We start from the raw sequence: 15,368 nt of genomic DNA, 5'->3' as shown, positions 1-15,368 counted from the left end.
AAAATGGTTCAGAAGGAAGGAGTGAGGAAGGCTGAAAAGAAATGTTTTGCTAAATGTCAACAGTGAAGAATCTTCTATTTGTTTCATTTTATTACTTTCCCGTGTTGGAGCTTGTGCAGAGTCACTATGAAGGCATCACTCCTCCATGCTCCACTGGCTATTCCTTCCAGGTCCCCCTCCATGTGTGTGCGCACCAGCATGCACCACACTCAACTCTTCAGAACTTCCCTTCATCCCTCCTAGACCTTGCATTTTGCTGCTGCTTCCTCTGACAGAACCCAGTAAATTGGGTATTTACAGAGCTGGACTCTGTTGTGGATGCAGATTATTAACCTGGAAGATATTACACCCAGTAAAGTTAATGTTTCAAGACTGGGAGGTTAATGTGTCAGTGCTCAACCCTCTGTAATTATCATCAGGGCCATGTGTGTGGCTGTGCTGTGAGCCCTGCTCTAATTACAAAGGACTCACAGGTTGGTCACATCAACAGTATAAGTTTATCTGCTTCCCTTATTCCTCTTCCACTCATTTTCTCCTTGATGGCTCTGGAGTTCGGGTAAGTCTTGCTATGGTGCTATTCCTAGGGAAGGTGTGATCCTGCTAGCCTGCTTGTGCTATTCTGAGCCTGGCCTTAGCCTAAGGCAGTAATTGGTGGTGATGTCTGAGGAGCTCCAAACTGGTAAGTTTGTGTGTCCAGGAATGTGCTTAGCAAAAGGTCCTAGCTCTACAACAAGTTTGCTCAGCTCTTGAAGCCTCAGGTGATCTTTATGGTGTCTCTGAACTGGCATGAGGTAGCTGTTAGGGATTGGAATAATTCATTTTAGTGTTATTTTCTGGTGTTCTTGTGCTTGCAACCAGAGCACGCCCTAGATGTGCGCTTGCTGGAGTAAGGATCATGCAAAGAGCAACCTGGTGGTCAAGAGTGGAGAATATTAGAAAAGAAAATGCATCGTTAGACGTGAACTTTTGCACCACAAGCCTTGTTTGAAGATCCCTGCTCAGCCAGTTAGGGAAGACAGGTCTCATGTTGTTCATGGCAGGGTAACATCAAGTATTTATCTCTCGCCTCTGGTTTTCTATCATTCCTGTGACAAATACGGGCCAGGCAAGAGCATGGGTTTGTGCCTTGACCAGGAACTGTCTTCAAAAAGCTGATTTCAGCTTATGTCCTGATTGACCCTAGCAGCCTTGGGTCACACCATATCCTCACTGCAAATCCATAGAGGTCTCATTACCACAGGAAAGGGGTTGTTCTGCAAGAAGCAGCTGCAAGCTTAGAAACAATACCTTCTGCTGTGCTCTAGAGGGATGGATCCTGGCTCACACGGCTTGTACAAAGTAATGGGATCAGGCAGGTAGTTTCAGCAAGCTGGAAGCCTGAAGGCTTCTCTTTAAAATCTAGCTTTAAAACACCAGGTATGTTTCTGCATCACATTCCTGTGCCTCGGATGTGAAGACACGTGCAACTTGCAGATACTTTGAGGCCTTCAAAATGCTACCTAGCATTTTGTTATCATTGCACTATTGGCCATCATAGCTTCCATAAGTGAGCTAAATTCCTCCCCATCCACTGCTCAAAAATGGCCTCATTGCTTTCTGTATGGCAAACATTTTATGGCATGCAAGTATTAAGGAGACATGCACGTGGAGCTCAAGATGTACAGGTACCCGATGTGGGGCTGCTTTTGCCAAGATAGGAGGAAAGTGCTCGGCACATTCACAGGTGATGCTGTTCTCTGTGAGCCATGCTGCAATAATACCTCTGTCCTTGATTCGAATGAGCCACAACTGAGACAAAGCACTGCAGATTTTGATAGGAGAAGTGCTTGGGATCTGCACAAAAGATAACCAGATGGAGGCTGATAAATGAGGGATAGAGGGGGGAAATGTCTTTTCAGGCTGCTTGGAAGAAGTGTTGCATGTGGGTTTTACAAGTCAACTTTCAGCAGCACAAGGTGGAAACTCTGTCCCCAGCAGGTATCTCCCTTATAGTGTGGCAGATTTTAGCTCCTTCATGATGTGGCAATCGTCCTTCCACACAGACAGCTTTGAGTTGTGCTGGCAAAGTGCAAAACCGAACTGCTAAATACATCCAGTCAGAATATTCCCCATGAGGAAAACTATTATTTCCTCAAAATTATGACTTTTTGCGGGAATACCTTAATTTCAGCAGCATTTCATTCGAATGGAATCTTATTAGAAATCATTTCATGTTTTCTAATAAGTCACTGAGCTCACAGTGTCTTATTAGAATTGGATCATTTGGAGTATTCTTCGAGAAACTGTAGATTGAATTATATCAGCATATAAAATTTAATTAGAGTGTTTGGACTTTTATAAAAATGAAATGTTTTGATTGCCTTCGAGCAATCTTTTCTGCTTAACATTACACTTCTGTGATGTTCCCACATCTGTGGAATCCTCAGATTCAGTATTTTGTTCTGTTTTGAAATATGAGTTCATAAAAACACTGGAATTTCTCACAGATGCTTCTTGCCACTCCAGATCCCCTGGTAAATGCTTCTAGTATGTGACCAGCCTGGTGGTTACGGGGACATAGGGTCACTGCTGCTGTGAGGGAAACACAAGAGCACCCAGTTCCCCAAAAGCAGGCCATGCTTTTGCCAGACAGCATGGGGATAAATCCTACTCCTAAGCAAGTAAAGCGTTATCCATCACTCAGTTTCCTTTTTCCATTGATCCACTCTTTGAGAGAATAACTAATGTATTTAAAAATCAAAGCCAATGGTTCATTTTCCCTGTTAGCTTGAGACCAACATTCATTTTAAAATTGGCTTTGTGTCTGCTCTCTGGCAAATTTGAATCTCCCCCCTGGTGCTCTCGGCAGGGGATGGGAAGTTGCTGCCAACAGCACAATGCTCGAATTGGGCTCACCCTCACACTGGGAGCAGGGTGTTCAGGGGCAGAGCTTGCTCATGTCTTGCTGCCTTTGTGCACAGGCTGCAAAAGACTACATAGCTATGGCTTAAATCTTTCAGAATACAGATATCTCAGTCAGAGGATCCTTATTTTAGAGGTGAAAATCCATTAAGGTGAAGGGCAGCTGTAGAAATCTGATGGTTTCACTGGCCTTGTCGGTAGGGAAAAGCTTCTTGAGGAGGACCAAGTGCAGATAAAGGGAGTTTGTTCCCCACCTGAGCTCCATGGGGCTCACTGACTGTCATTTATATTAGTTCAGCACATGGACTTTGCTGGCTGCCACATGGCTTTTTGGCAGAGCCCTTCCTCCACCTCTCAGGCTCTTTAGTCCATTAGTCATCTCCCTGGCCGTAAATAGAAGGAATCTCAGCTTTTCATTGAAAGCCTTGAGCCTGGGATGATGATGCTGAGCAGAGGCCCCATTTTTGCCTTCGGAAGATCGCCAGAAAGAATAAAACCAGTCTCACTATCAGAAAGTTGGGAAAATTTCTACTGAGAGGTGGGAGAGAAAGTGAAATAAAGATTTTTATCTTATTCCCAGATGGACTCAAGATGGCAGCGAGGACTGAACGTGCCCCGAATGGCTGCAGGGTGGCCTGTGCAAAGTAAATAGGGGTCCTCAGGCTGCTTCCAGCAAGCTGGTGTAAAAACCTGGCAAATTCAGCAACCAGGCATTCAGAAGGCTGGGAAGTGCTCAGGCTGGAGTGGAGCTTTTCACTTTTGAAGGCAGTTCTGGGGATTAAACTTGTTAACTTTTCGACCCTCACTTCACATGCAAGAAGAAAGGGAGTGCTCAATCTATGATGTGATGCGATGATGATACTGTGGCAGCCCTTGGAGGATATTGGAAGCTACCTTTCCCCTTAGATTAATTAGGGATGCATTTACCTGAAATCCTGAAGCTCTTTTTCCCACAAGCCTTGGGTGTATACATAGCATATCTTCTCCATTCAGAACATGTACTAATTCCTCGCTGAAATCAGTGCTCATCCAGTCCTAACACCCACACAACTTTTAAATGGCTCTGGAAAGGAGCAGAGCAACTTAAAAGATGCAGTTTTCTGGATGAAGCCAGAAGTCAGAACTCAGCCCAGCCTTTGCTGGAATCACATTTGAACAAAACGGTGTTTGATTTTTATGGGTTTGTCTGATTTATTCTTCCCCCACCACTGTTGTGGAAACATGCTGCTGAACCACAAATGCTCATGGCGATGCGGAAGAGGGTACTGAGCTGCAAACCGAAGCCTGCTCATCACAGGAATACTTTGTACAGCTGAAGATGAGGTTTGAGTGGACTCTCTTTGCCCTTGCAGCGCATCTGATCTGTTTTCACTGCGGGTCATAAAGCCTGGCGTGCCGAGGTTTTCAAGTGCCATTAGTTTATGGGCTTGTTAACAAAAAGGATTTTCTTTTACCTTTAAGGGTCTGATTCTCATTGAGCCAGAGATCCCTTGGTGTAATTCTGATAGCAGAGGAGAAGCAGGTTAATAACATTTAGGATCTTTTCAGTAAATATTATTTGAACTGTTTGCTTTTTACCAGCTTTTCCCTGCTCTGCTGTTGCCATCATTGGAATTAGCCACCTGATTTTATTGTAGCTGTATTTAAGTGTTGTTATCACTTGAGTTAAGTCTTTAGAAACAAGTAGAGCAGCAGCTGCCTTTTGGAGGCTTCATTCAGAAGAAGGTGAAGGTATCTGTATAATACATGTTTGGTTTTGCATCTGTAGCCCTATATAAAGCTGCAAATGGGAATGCAAGGCTGTATACAAAAGCCAGGAGAGATGAAACAAGTTAGGTATTAACTTAAGGTATTGTTAGAGCACAGCAGGGCGTCTGATAGTGGAAATGTGAGACAATAAAAGGGTGCATCAGTTCATTAGTACATTTAGTTATTAAACTGCTGCAATCAAAGCTACTCTGCTGGCAGTGCTGCCTTCCACTGTGAATGGGGCAATTGTTAGAGATACCTGAAAAGGGGAGATGTGTTGTGTGGGGCAGGAAAAAAGCTGCATGTTTCAGCAAAGGCAGGGGGAAAAATGTCCCGAGGAAAGTCTTTAGCAGTGTTTGTACCTTCCGGAAGGGCTGGATTTTATAGGCAGCTCTTGATCCACCTTTTGTGTGCTCACTTGGACTTTTCACAACACTAATTCTGCTGAAGACACCTTTTGATGGTTAAAACTCAGCCTGGCCTGGCATCATTCACCTTTCATCTTTACCAGTTTTCTAGTTAAGTGCAACCAAAGATGGAATGCACCGGGAAGAAAAGTTTGGGGTTATTTTGGGGGAAAACAGTCTAAAAACTGTCTGCTTTCATTCATCACCTTTCTTATATGAGGGACAGAGCGAAGACCTTGTTGATTTCAGTAAGACATTTCTCTTAAAAGGTAACAACAACCTTTACAGCAGTCTGGGTTTTGATGGGACATCCTTTAGATCTAATGCACCGATATCTAACACTTTCCTTTCTTTAGAGAGGTGAAAATGAAGTTTTCGCTATCTAGAAGCTCAGTATAACTAAACAACCTATTGACTTCTCTGCTACAAGGTGTCTGCTCTCTCAAGATGAGCTAAACGTGACAGATACTCCTCTAGCCTCAGGCACTGCAGCATTCACCATGTCTGTGCATCGCCTCTACTGCAGGATGCTCTTCCCAATGTCCAAATTGATGTGAAGGAACAGAGAGATACTGTAGTTACACACGCCAGAGAAATAGGTCAAAAAATAAAGGCTTTCAAGAGCAAGGTAAATTACTTCACTCTCCCTGACACACCACTAACTCATCAGTATTTTCCTCTCTATGACAACCCTGAGAGAAACAAGACAATTGTAGAGTAAGAGAGGTTATTTAAACAGGTATATTGAATGGCTTTTGAATGCAACTCTTGGTTATTGTAGATCTGCTGGGATTCTTTGGTAGCACTCTGTAGAGCAACAGCTTTAAAAAAGCAAACAAATAACAGCAACAACAACAAAAGCCCCACCATAAACAAAGAAAAGTCCCCACAGCACCACACTGAAATGCTGATCAGCTCCTCTCCCTCCCAGCCAGGTTGAACAGAGCTGCACGTCACCATGGAGAAGCTGACAGAAGTGAGGTGGTGGGAACAGTCTGGGGTAGCCCTGTAAAGGTGTATCTGAAATCCTTAGAAATGTCTTTTAGACTTCTTCCAGGTCAGATTTAATTCCACCTTTAACAATTGCTACTGGCTGGGCACAAAGGTGTTGTGTTTCTAGGAGCTGTTTTCTCATCGGTGTTAGCTCAAACTGGCTTTGGCAAGTGGGTCCCATGAAGTTGCCTTATATCCCCTATGGGAAGTGCCTTTTCAAATGCAGACATCTCTGCCTGAGCTCCTAACAGTTCTATATTAGGTGTTAAAATCCCACTAAGACTAAGCCCAACCTCCACTTCTGGAGAAGGCCGTCCTCTCTGAAGGCAGGCTCTGCTGCTGCCTTTTGGCAGTTTGGCCATCTTGGTCGTACATTCAGCAGCCTGGGATACCTTGAGGTCTCTTTGGTGACCTGATCCCAAGCTTGAGCACTATGGACAAAATCATCACTGAGCTCACTGGCAGAACAAGGTGAAAAGCTCCCTGTGAAGGTGCTCTTCAGCTTAATAAAGTGGGGGGTCACATCCCCAACTCACCTCTGTGCATGAGGGCAGGAATGCGCTATTCCACAATTGCAAGTAAGTTCCTATTTGGCTTAAGCAACTCTGTTTTCCTTTTCTATTGAAAGAGCCTCAGTTCAAACGCTGCCTCAAGCCTAGACAGGTGGCCATTTCACAGTTAGAGTGAATAACTTACATGACAAATTCAGACCTGTCTCTTAGTCCTGTATTATTCATGAAGGAGCGGGCTTGGTTTTTATGACAATGTTCCTTATTCAAACATGGTCTGTGATGCACCTCCATCCTCGAGCTCATTTCAGTTGCATCTGGCTGTTTGCCAGCCTTTTTGCGGCTGTTTTCTGTTTTGTAAAATGCATTACCTGGGTCGTATTACTTCCATTCACTTCCTAAGGGAGCTGAAACTTTTATATACAGCAAAGAGCTTTCTGTGTGCTGTATAAGCCCCTTTGTAGTGGAGCTTCAGTCAAATGCAGATTTCCCAGCATTTCCCTTCGCACAATTGTTCTTGCAAACAAAAATATCATTTGTATGAACATTTGTGGCAAAGGTCAGAAATATCTCCAAGGAAAACACTCGAGCAGCATTAGCTAAATCTCACAAACAGTTCACTGTTGTTTGCTCATTTTGGCTTGCATGGATCTCGCCCATGGGATTTATGAATGTGAGGGTTTGGCTCCCCGGTGACCTCTGGACCACCTGCTATCTCTGAGCATCTCTAAATCCCATTCATGTTCTTGGAGGTGGTGAGAGCAAAGCTGCAGTTTCCAAGCTGCTTGCTGAATTTCTGAGGTGTGGAGCTTCTCAAGAAGATGTACACCTTGTGACTCAAGCACCAGGTGCTGAAAAGAAACCCAGGGTTCGCTTCTCAGACCTTTATATACTTCCACTTGCTCTTGTTTCCTTAGGGGGAAACTATTCACCTGTAAAGTGGGAAGAAGAAGAATAATGCCTTAATGCCTTCTTTCCCTTGGCCTATCAGCTCAGCCTGTAAATGCTACAAGCCACAGATCCAGCATCATCTTTATGCCCACTCATACAAATGAACCTCATCCCAACAGTGATAAATAAATGTGCGCTCTCTATGTGATACCAGGCAATTGCAGGAACATTGAAATATGAACCCATCCTTTTGTATTAATTTATATACTCCTAAATATCTTATATAGGGGAATAACTGACCCTGGTGCTCATATGAATGATTAGCCCAAACACAGCTGATTTCTGCTTCTGTGCTTGATTGAATAATTGATGGTGCTTACTGTTTTCATTCATCTCTTTGAAACAGAAATGTGTATAAAAGTAATTTATATCTGCTTCATCCCCTGAAAATAAGCCTGTATGAATTAGTGAGAAGCTAAAGATCACAGAATCATAGAATAGTTTGGGTTGGAGGATGGTGTTATCTAATTCTCTTTCTGTAAATGTGTGCTCACAGCCTTGAAAAAGTTAAAATCAAAATGAGAAGTCTGACCGAGCATGTTGTTAATGCCCTCTATGTCTTAAAAAAAACCCGTATGGATTGATTTGCTGCTAAGACCCCTTTGGATGAAAAGGGTCATGGGTTATTTACAAACAAGTGTTATTTCTCTAGCTGTCATTACGCAAAACTATGAGGAGGAGGGAGAAAACCAAAAAAGAACAAAAAGGTCTTTGGTGTTTTTCAGTTTGTTTCTGTATTGGAGGAGGCTCATGTTTGTCAGATCTCTGCCTTTAATACAGACTTCCTTCAAAAGCCGGACAACATACCAAGCCCCTCTCAGGAGGTGACAAGACTGCTGATCTAATTAGGAAAGGATTCGGAGCGTTGCAGCTGACTCAGATGACTTCACTAGAAGTTGTGGGTACAGAGATGCTTTTGAAATTCAATGTGTGCATCCTTTGCATGTGTCTGGTCCACAGACCTCCAAGGAAGCCCCAGGACTCTGCCAACAGTGGTGGCATCAGCACAGGATGAGTGGAATTTGATGTTTCTGAAGGGAGTTTTGGCTTTCATATGAGACCAAAGGAAATGCCTTGATCATTTGCAATCAGGAGCCATCCTCTGCCATTTCTGACAAGTGCCAGGTGATAATTCTGGAGTCCTGGCTTAAAACGCCCTACAGTGACAACTGAATAATTTATCTCTCTGTACATGTTCTTCTTTGTGTTTTTGGACAGTGGAGCTACTTTGGTTACAATGGTGCCGATATTTTTTTTTTGGTCTGTGGAGCAACGCATCCATGAATTTGGGTGTGTGAGGTTTGTTGAGTAGTTTCGGTAGTTAGACAAAACATCCTGTTTAAATCCCAAACCCCAGCTGCAAAAGTCAGATAGGACATCCTATCTATTTAGGTATTTTGCAGATCTATACTACCATGCAGCTTAGCTGAGTTCAGCAACACTCTTTCTTTTGGGCTGTGAAGGGTAGAAAGGATAATGCAATCAGAACCAAAGGGCATCAGTGGAGCATCAGGTCTGGAGCAAAGCTGAGGGGCACTGATAGTGTTGGTTTGGGATCTTGGAGTTGAATAAATGTAGCAAGAAATTTTGCCTCCAACTTAGATGAATGAACAGAGCTGAAGTGCTCCAGGGCTGGAGGAGAAAGGCAACCCAGGCACCCTCAGACTGGAGAGCAGAGATGATAGCAGGAACAGCCAGAGGGTATGTGTTAGGGGTGAAGTACATCTGCAAGCTGTGGCGAATTGATGATTTTGCACAGAACTTCATATATTCCAGCCTGTGCTATTTCTGTTTCTATGTGCTAGTTCTATTTCTCCCTTCATAAACATCATCCAAGCAGCAAAGTCAGCAAGTGTGTGTGTTCGCCCAAGGCCAAATACAGCTCTGCTGTCATTATTAGCAGTAAGGACTACCTGCTTAATTCATACCAAACTGTACATCCACAAAGCCACTGAAGTTTCAGGAGCCTTGAGTCCTTTCATTGCTCCTGTGGATTCAGTACAGCAAATCAAAATCCATCACTGTACACAAACATCTTGTACTTTCTGCTCATGCTCTGCTAACCAGATTAGGCTCCCCTGCTACCTTGTTCATTTTACACTCATTAAAGCTAAATTTAGAAATGAAGGCAACTCTTCTCCCCTCTGGGGAAAACAGGGAGACTCCTCATTGCAACAAGCCGTGAGGAGGTATAAACAGCATCTAGGTTTTCTCTGCTTTGTATTGGAAATGTGCATGGCTCTGCTGAGACAGAGAAGCAAACTTGCGCCCACTTTACTTCTACACAGGACACTAAATCTGTGTGAATCACTGCTGAAAGCATGCAGGCTTTTTTTAACCCAAATCACAGGCATGAAGCAGTGGCAAGAGATGTTTGCACTGGCCAGGTCTAGTGGAGTAGCAGCTTGCTGCTGAGGTTGGACCTTGGGCTTATCGCCAGCACTACTCCGACAGGCAGGCAGTAGCCCCCAGACGTCAACTGAAGAGAGTAACTCAAAGAGATTTCTTCCTCTCATTGACTTTTATAGTCAATTATGTCAGTTTTTTATGAGAAAATAATAGTGGTGTGAAATCTGCCTTCTGATTCTTATGAGCAGGAATTGGTGGGCAAGATGCCCAAAGAGAGCCAGGCTCTGTATCTGCCTCTCTGATACCAAATCAAACTGGGCATCCCATCAGCTGTGCCTTTGATAGCAATGCAGTTGGAGTGAAGGGGAAGAGCTGAGGTATTCTGGGCAGTCAAATGCCATCATGGTGGTGGGGAACCTCAGAAGGATCTCAGAAATCTGCATGAATAGGTAAACATGAGCGTTGGTGTAACTGACCATAACAGATCTAGAGGGAAATAATCTGAGCCATCTCCACATGTGCTGAGCTTGGACTAGGCATAGTTGGATTTGCTCTCGACAGTTCTCCAATATCATTAGTTCTATGTGCTGTGGCAGCCAAAAAAAGCTTGCACAAGACTGGACTCCATCAGGAAGACCATGGAGAATCAGAGAGAGACATTTTGCCTCCATATGAGATCTTGGAATACCCCCGAGCTGGAGCAGGATACCCCTGGTTAAGGGTATGGACTCCAGGTGCTTAGCTTTGCCTTGCAGCCATAGACAGCTGGGTGCTGCTTTTATACAGCAAATCAGGGAAAGGAGGGGTTAATCTTGGCTTTGAGAGAGAGGGCAGCCAAGCCTGGAGATGACACCATAGCTTACAGCACTCACAGAAGCTCTGACCAGCAGAAATGGGTTGTCATTAGCTGTTAAACCCCAGAAGGCAGAAGAAGCTTGTCAAAAAACAAGCTCTGTGTCTGCATCTGTACAACATCCCGGAGGCCTGGTGGGAAGTGCTGCATCTTTCCCAAAAGATGCAGGTTGAACGCCAGCCATTCCACCACTGCTGAGGCTTACATGATGCAGCTGAGCAATGCAGAATTGCAAGCAACATCTTTTAGGAGCAAAAATGACATGTTTGACCATCATGGAGGGGGAAAGCATAGTGAGGAGGTCTGTCAGCACTCAATTAATGAAGTATTCCCTGTGCAGAGATCTGTACACAGCTTTCTGCCAAGGACCCGGGCAATGCCAAGAATGAGGTGTGGGATCAGCACCTCTTCCAGAGCTGAGGAATACAAATCTGGCAAACAAACACAGCCAGCTTCACTGATAACTTCCAAGGGAAATTACACTTATCAGCACAACATGTTAGGCAGCAAAAGTTAGAGCAAAGAATGGCGTTGGGTGAATAGTGTCTCAAACCCGGGTTTTAATAATGAATTCCAGTTTGTTTCATGTCTGGGGTGAGGAGGCCAGTGCAGACCCTCTTTTTCAGCTTGTTGCCGGTTAGGCTAAAGGTGCATGATCCAACTGATGCGTAGCAGCAGATCTAAGTCAAAGGCAGCATCTGGGACCACCTGAGCCTCTTGCCTACCCTTTATGGGATGCTGTGTCCCTCCAGGCAGGTACAGCAGATCCATGTGTGACTCCTTTCCCAGCACATCACGGTTTTGGCCATGTGCTCTCAATTCATGTTCAGGTCACCTTCAGCAAAGGGCTGAAAATATCAGCTTAAGAGCTGGATCACAACAGGATGGGCATCCCTGGTTTTTAGTGCTTGATGACTGGAGAAGTAGCAGCTTCCAACCATCTGGTTTTGATCTGCTGCTGTAGGTTGCCTGGAGCGTTCCAACAGCCTGAAGTTTGCTCTTTGTGTGATGAACTTGTCCTGGTTCATTTACACTTGGTTGGCACCGGCCTCCAAGATGGGCTGTGAGCACCAATGCAATTCCTTTGGGGAGAAAAGAAAATCTGCTTTGACTTCCAGGCAGAGATAGTGATTTTATTTCTAGAAAATAGAGCTATAAACTCGGCTTATGCCAAACAAACACTACGCAATGTTTGTATTAAGCTGAGTTCGGGGGAGTTATGTCAAAAGTGGATGATATTTGTCACTCACCTGTCTGAGTGCTGGGAAATGCTCTTTTCTTCACATATTAAGTGCTTGATTTTTCACTCTGCCTGCATCCTTGCCTGACTTCTTGCTCAGATGCATTCTGATCTCAAGCCTAGAGAGCTCAATAGAAAAAAACACTTCCTTTTCAGCTCAACACATAGATCTGTAGCAAGAAAGAACTATGAGTAAAGTTCCCTAATGGGCAAATATAGGAATGTACTTGGGGTAGTCTGTGCCTTCAATAGAGCATGTATAGCAGGAAAGAATAAGGCAAAAAATCATGTCTTTAACTGTCTGTGTACCTAACAGATGCCTTGATGGGCACGTTGAAACCTGATGGATAAAACAGATGAGCAGAAGTAGCAGGCTGCTACATTACATAAAGAGCAGCCACAAATTGCAGGCACAGAAAAAGGAAAGACAGCTTAAAAAAAAAATGTAGCTTAAGTATCCATTTCTGGACTGGTTCTTGTGATGCTTGCAAACAGATACATCATTTGAGTCCAAAAGAGATGAACTAGCTTGAAGATTGCCCCCAGTAATTGTGAATCGAAGGTTATCTAATGTCTTTGCCATGGGCTCTAAGTGTCTGGACAGTTAGCATATGCAAGGGAATTACTCACAGATAAGCATCCAGTAATTTATACAGAGCATTCCAGATAGAAACCTATTCCGTATCAATTTCTGCCTGCTCTATAAACTGCTCCCATTTATCAAGCCAGATGAATTCACAGGCGGGCAATGAGGGTGTGCTGAGATCTGTGTGCACTTTGTCAGCTAAAATTCAGAGATCCCTTTGACATGATTGGAGTAAATCTTGCTCTCCTTTTCTTTGGTTATGACCAGTCCATAATCTTCCAGGCTAAACACCATTCCCATGAATGAAGAGTAATACTGAGACATAGGGGGAAAAAAATCATACGTACAGAGAATGCATTTCATCTCAGTTTGGAGGTAATGAGACAGTTTAGTGTGACATGTCATTTAAAGCCAGCTTTTTCTTCCTAATAGATTCAGTATCCCTGAAGAAGTGACTGACAGAGCAGTGCATGACATATTTCTCCCAGGACAAAAAAAACTGGAGGCTGACACAATAGGGGAAGCAGCAGAGTCATGGTGATCATCAGGAAGACAAAGGGACGAGTCCTTCTCCATCAGGTAAATGACAAAGAGCTGCACAAATTAAGCCGAAAGTTCCAAACCCAGTGTCTGTTAGTGCTGGTGATGCCCCATGTCCTTTAGCTGCAACCTGTCAGAGGTTCCCTGCCCAGCTCTGCTACAGAGGCAGCCCCAGTAATATGCCCTGAGCAGTAACATACCCCAGGCTCCTTTCTTTCTCTGGGCTTTGTCTGTAACCTGCTCCTGTTTGCCAGAAAATTCCTACTCCATGCCCTGTTTTCCCTGGGCTGTGGTCGCTATGGGGATATCAACTGAGGGAGTGATTGAGGTATTCTTTGGCTGGGGAAAATCTACTGAGACTGGGAGTCTATTGAGGGCTGGGTGGTTCCCAGGAGCCTCATTCCATGTAGGCTGCCAGCAGCCCACCCCAAGCTATCCAAAAGGAATTCACAGCTGTCTACTCAAACCAAACAGATGCTTCATTCCTTTTGACTGTGAGGACTTCAGAATGCATTGCAAATGGAGACGGATCCTTTCTTGTATAACAAAGGTGTATCATCATGATCCCAGATGTGAGAGATGTTGCCACATACTTGGATGGAGTCCACACACAACTCTCGAGGGGGAGAAAAGAAGAGGAAAAAAGAAGAGGCACATAATGAGTCCTGGCACGCGTGTACTCAAGGCCATCTGTTAATGTGATCTGCTGCCAATTTGTAGAGCTAGGAACCAGTCTCTGCAGGTCACGGATGCCAAGATGAGATGGGTTTAGAAAAGGCACTTGCAGAATGTGCTAATGGCCACTGTTTATCAGAAAAATCTTCCTCACAATGAATGCTACCAAAAGAGGAAAGTGCGGTTGTTTGGTACCTGGGACCACATCAGCTGATACAGGTACAGAGTTCCTGTCATTTCCTGATGCCTCTGCTACTGCAGTGGAAAACAGAAAGTTATAAACCTTGCAAGCACAGCAAGAACTGAACTTCTAACCAACTACTCTGTAAGTTATTTCACTATTTTTCCTTCTGCTGCATGACTAGATTCTCCTTCACAGCGTGAGGCTGGAAAGGAATTGATATACACCCGAGCATCCTGAGGAGCAAGAACAACGCAGCTTACAGGATGGATAAAGAGCTGTTTTCATCTGTGGCAAGCACAAATCCACCAATCAGCCATGTGTGAATTGTCACTCCTCAGGACTGGAGCCTTCCCTTCTCTGCTAATCTCCAAAGTACCGGACCTAACCTCAGGAGACAGCCAAATAAGGAGGAATGAACCACAGTTACAGCTACCAGTCACCTTAAAAAAACCAGCACATTGTTGATAAGAAGGGCCCTAAGCAAATCAGATTCATTTCCTAATCAGTGCCTGGTAATGTCATCATCATCCATTTGCATAAGCAGGATGTTTTATGCATTGTTTTTCTTTGAGCAGGTATCTCCTCATTCGCTTGTGCTTGCTGATGTGCTCTCTTAACCTGCCACAGGCTTCCCCAAAGCTAGTGTTTGTGAATGCTTCTCAGATGATAATGAGCAGTATTCACCCTCTCTGCATCCTGTTTCCAACAAAGACTTGAAAAATGCAACCTGGTTTTTTATTTTCATTTATTTCTTCCACCCCAGTTTTATCTCTTTTCTTTCTTCTTCAGGTTTCTGGCTGCATGGAGGGCAGGAGCCTTTTATCAAAAGAGAAGGAGTCGTCTTCTCCTTAGGAAATGTTTATGTTCCTTCCACAACACCAAATTGAGAAAACAGATTACCTCCCTGAAAGCCATCTGTTTCAGCATCCTGTGAGCGCTCAGGTTGGTTCTCGTGTTTTATAAGACATTTGAATCCTCTTGTAATTTCTCCCTTTCACCTGTCTGCCTGTCATAGAAATTATTCTGAAGGCTCAATGCCCCCATCCAGACATTTCAGAGCCTGAGTTTCAAGTGTCGTGTTAGGGTTGCATTATAAAAGCAAACAAACAAAATCCCACCCCGACAAACGACCCCTTCCTTCGATGCTCTAGGATTGATAAGCACACACTGATGGAAACTGCATGAGAAAATGAGAAGAGGGGGGAACTTCTGGAAAATGTTTTCAATATTTTATAGTAAACCTACATTTTCAGTCCCTAAGCCATGGCTTATGAGAGATTGTTTTCCATAGGCAAATCTATAGCTTTCTAATGGAAAATTGACATTTTGGGAATACAGCCAACCTATTGTATGGAAGAATATGCTTTCAGAACACAAAGGATTTTTCAGGGAAGGGCTACAGCCTCCCCTGTATGTAAGCAAGACATGGCC

At 44.0% G+C, this 15,368-nt stretch overlaps 1 long non-coding RNA gene across 1 annotated transcript; it reads left to right on the top strand.

Moving 5' to 3' along the window:
• The first annotated feature begins 540 nt into the window (after positions 1-540).
• LOC136018770 (uncharacterized) lies at positions 541-14,869 on the top strand. Its single transcript, XR_010614564.1, has 3 exons — positions 541-556; positions 12,971-13,117; positions 14,727-14,869. It is a non-coding gene; the product is annotated as an uncharacterized LOC136018770 (long non-coding RNA).
• Positions 14,870-15,368: the final 499 nt, after the last annotated feature.

The sequence above is a fragment of the Lathamus discolor genome, chromosome 8 (assembly GCF_037157495.1).
Source record: "Lathamus discolor isolate bLatDis1 chromosome 8, bLatDis1.hap1, whole genome shotgun sequence".
Lineage (NCBI taxonomy): Eukaryota > Metazoa > Chordata > Aves > Psittaciformes > Psittacidae > Lathamus > Lathamus discolor.
The sequence above is the reverse complement of the archived record's forward strand: the minus strand, read 5'-3'. Positions and strand labels throughout refer to the sequence as shown.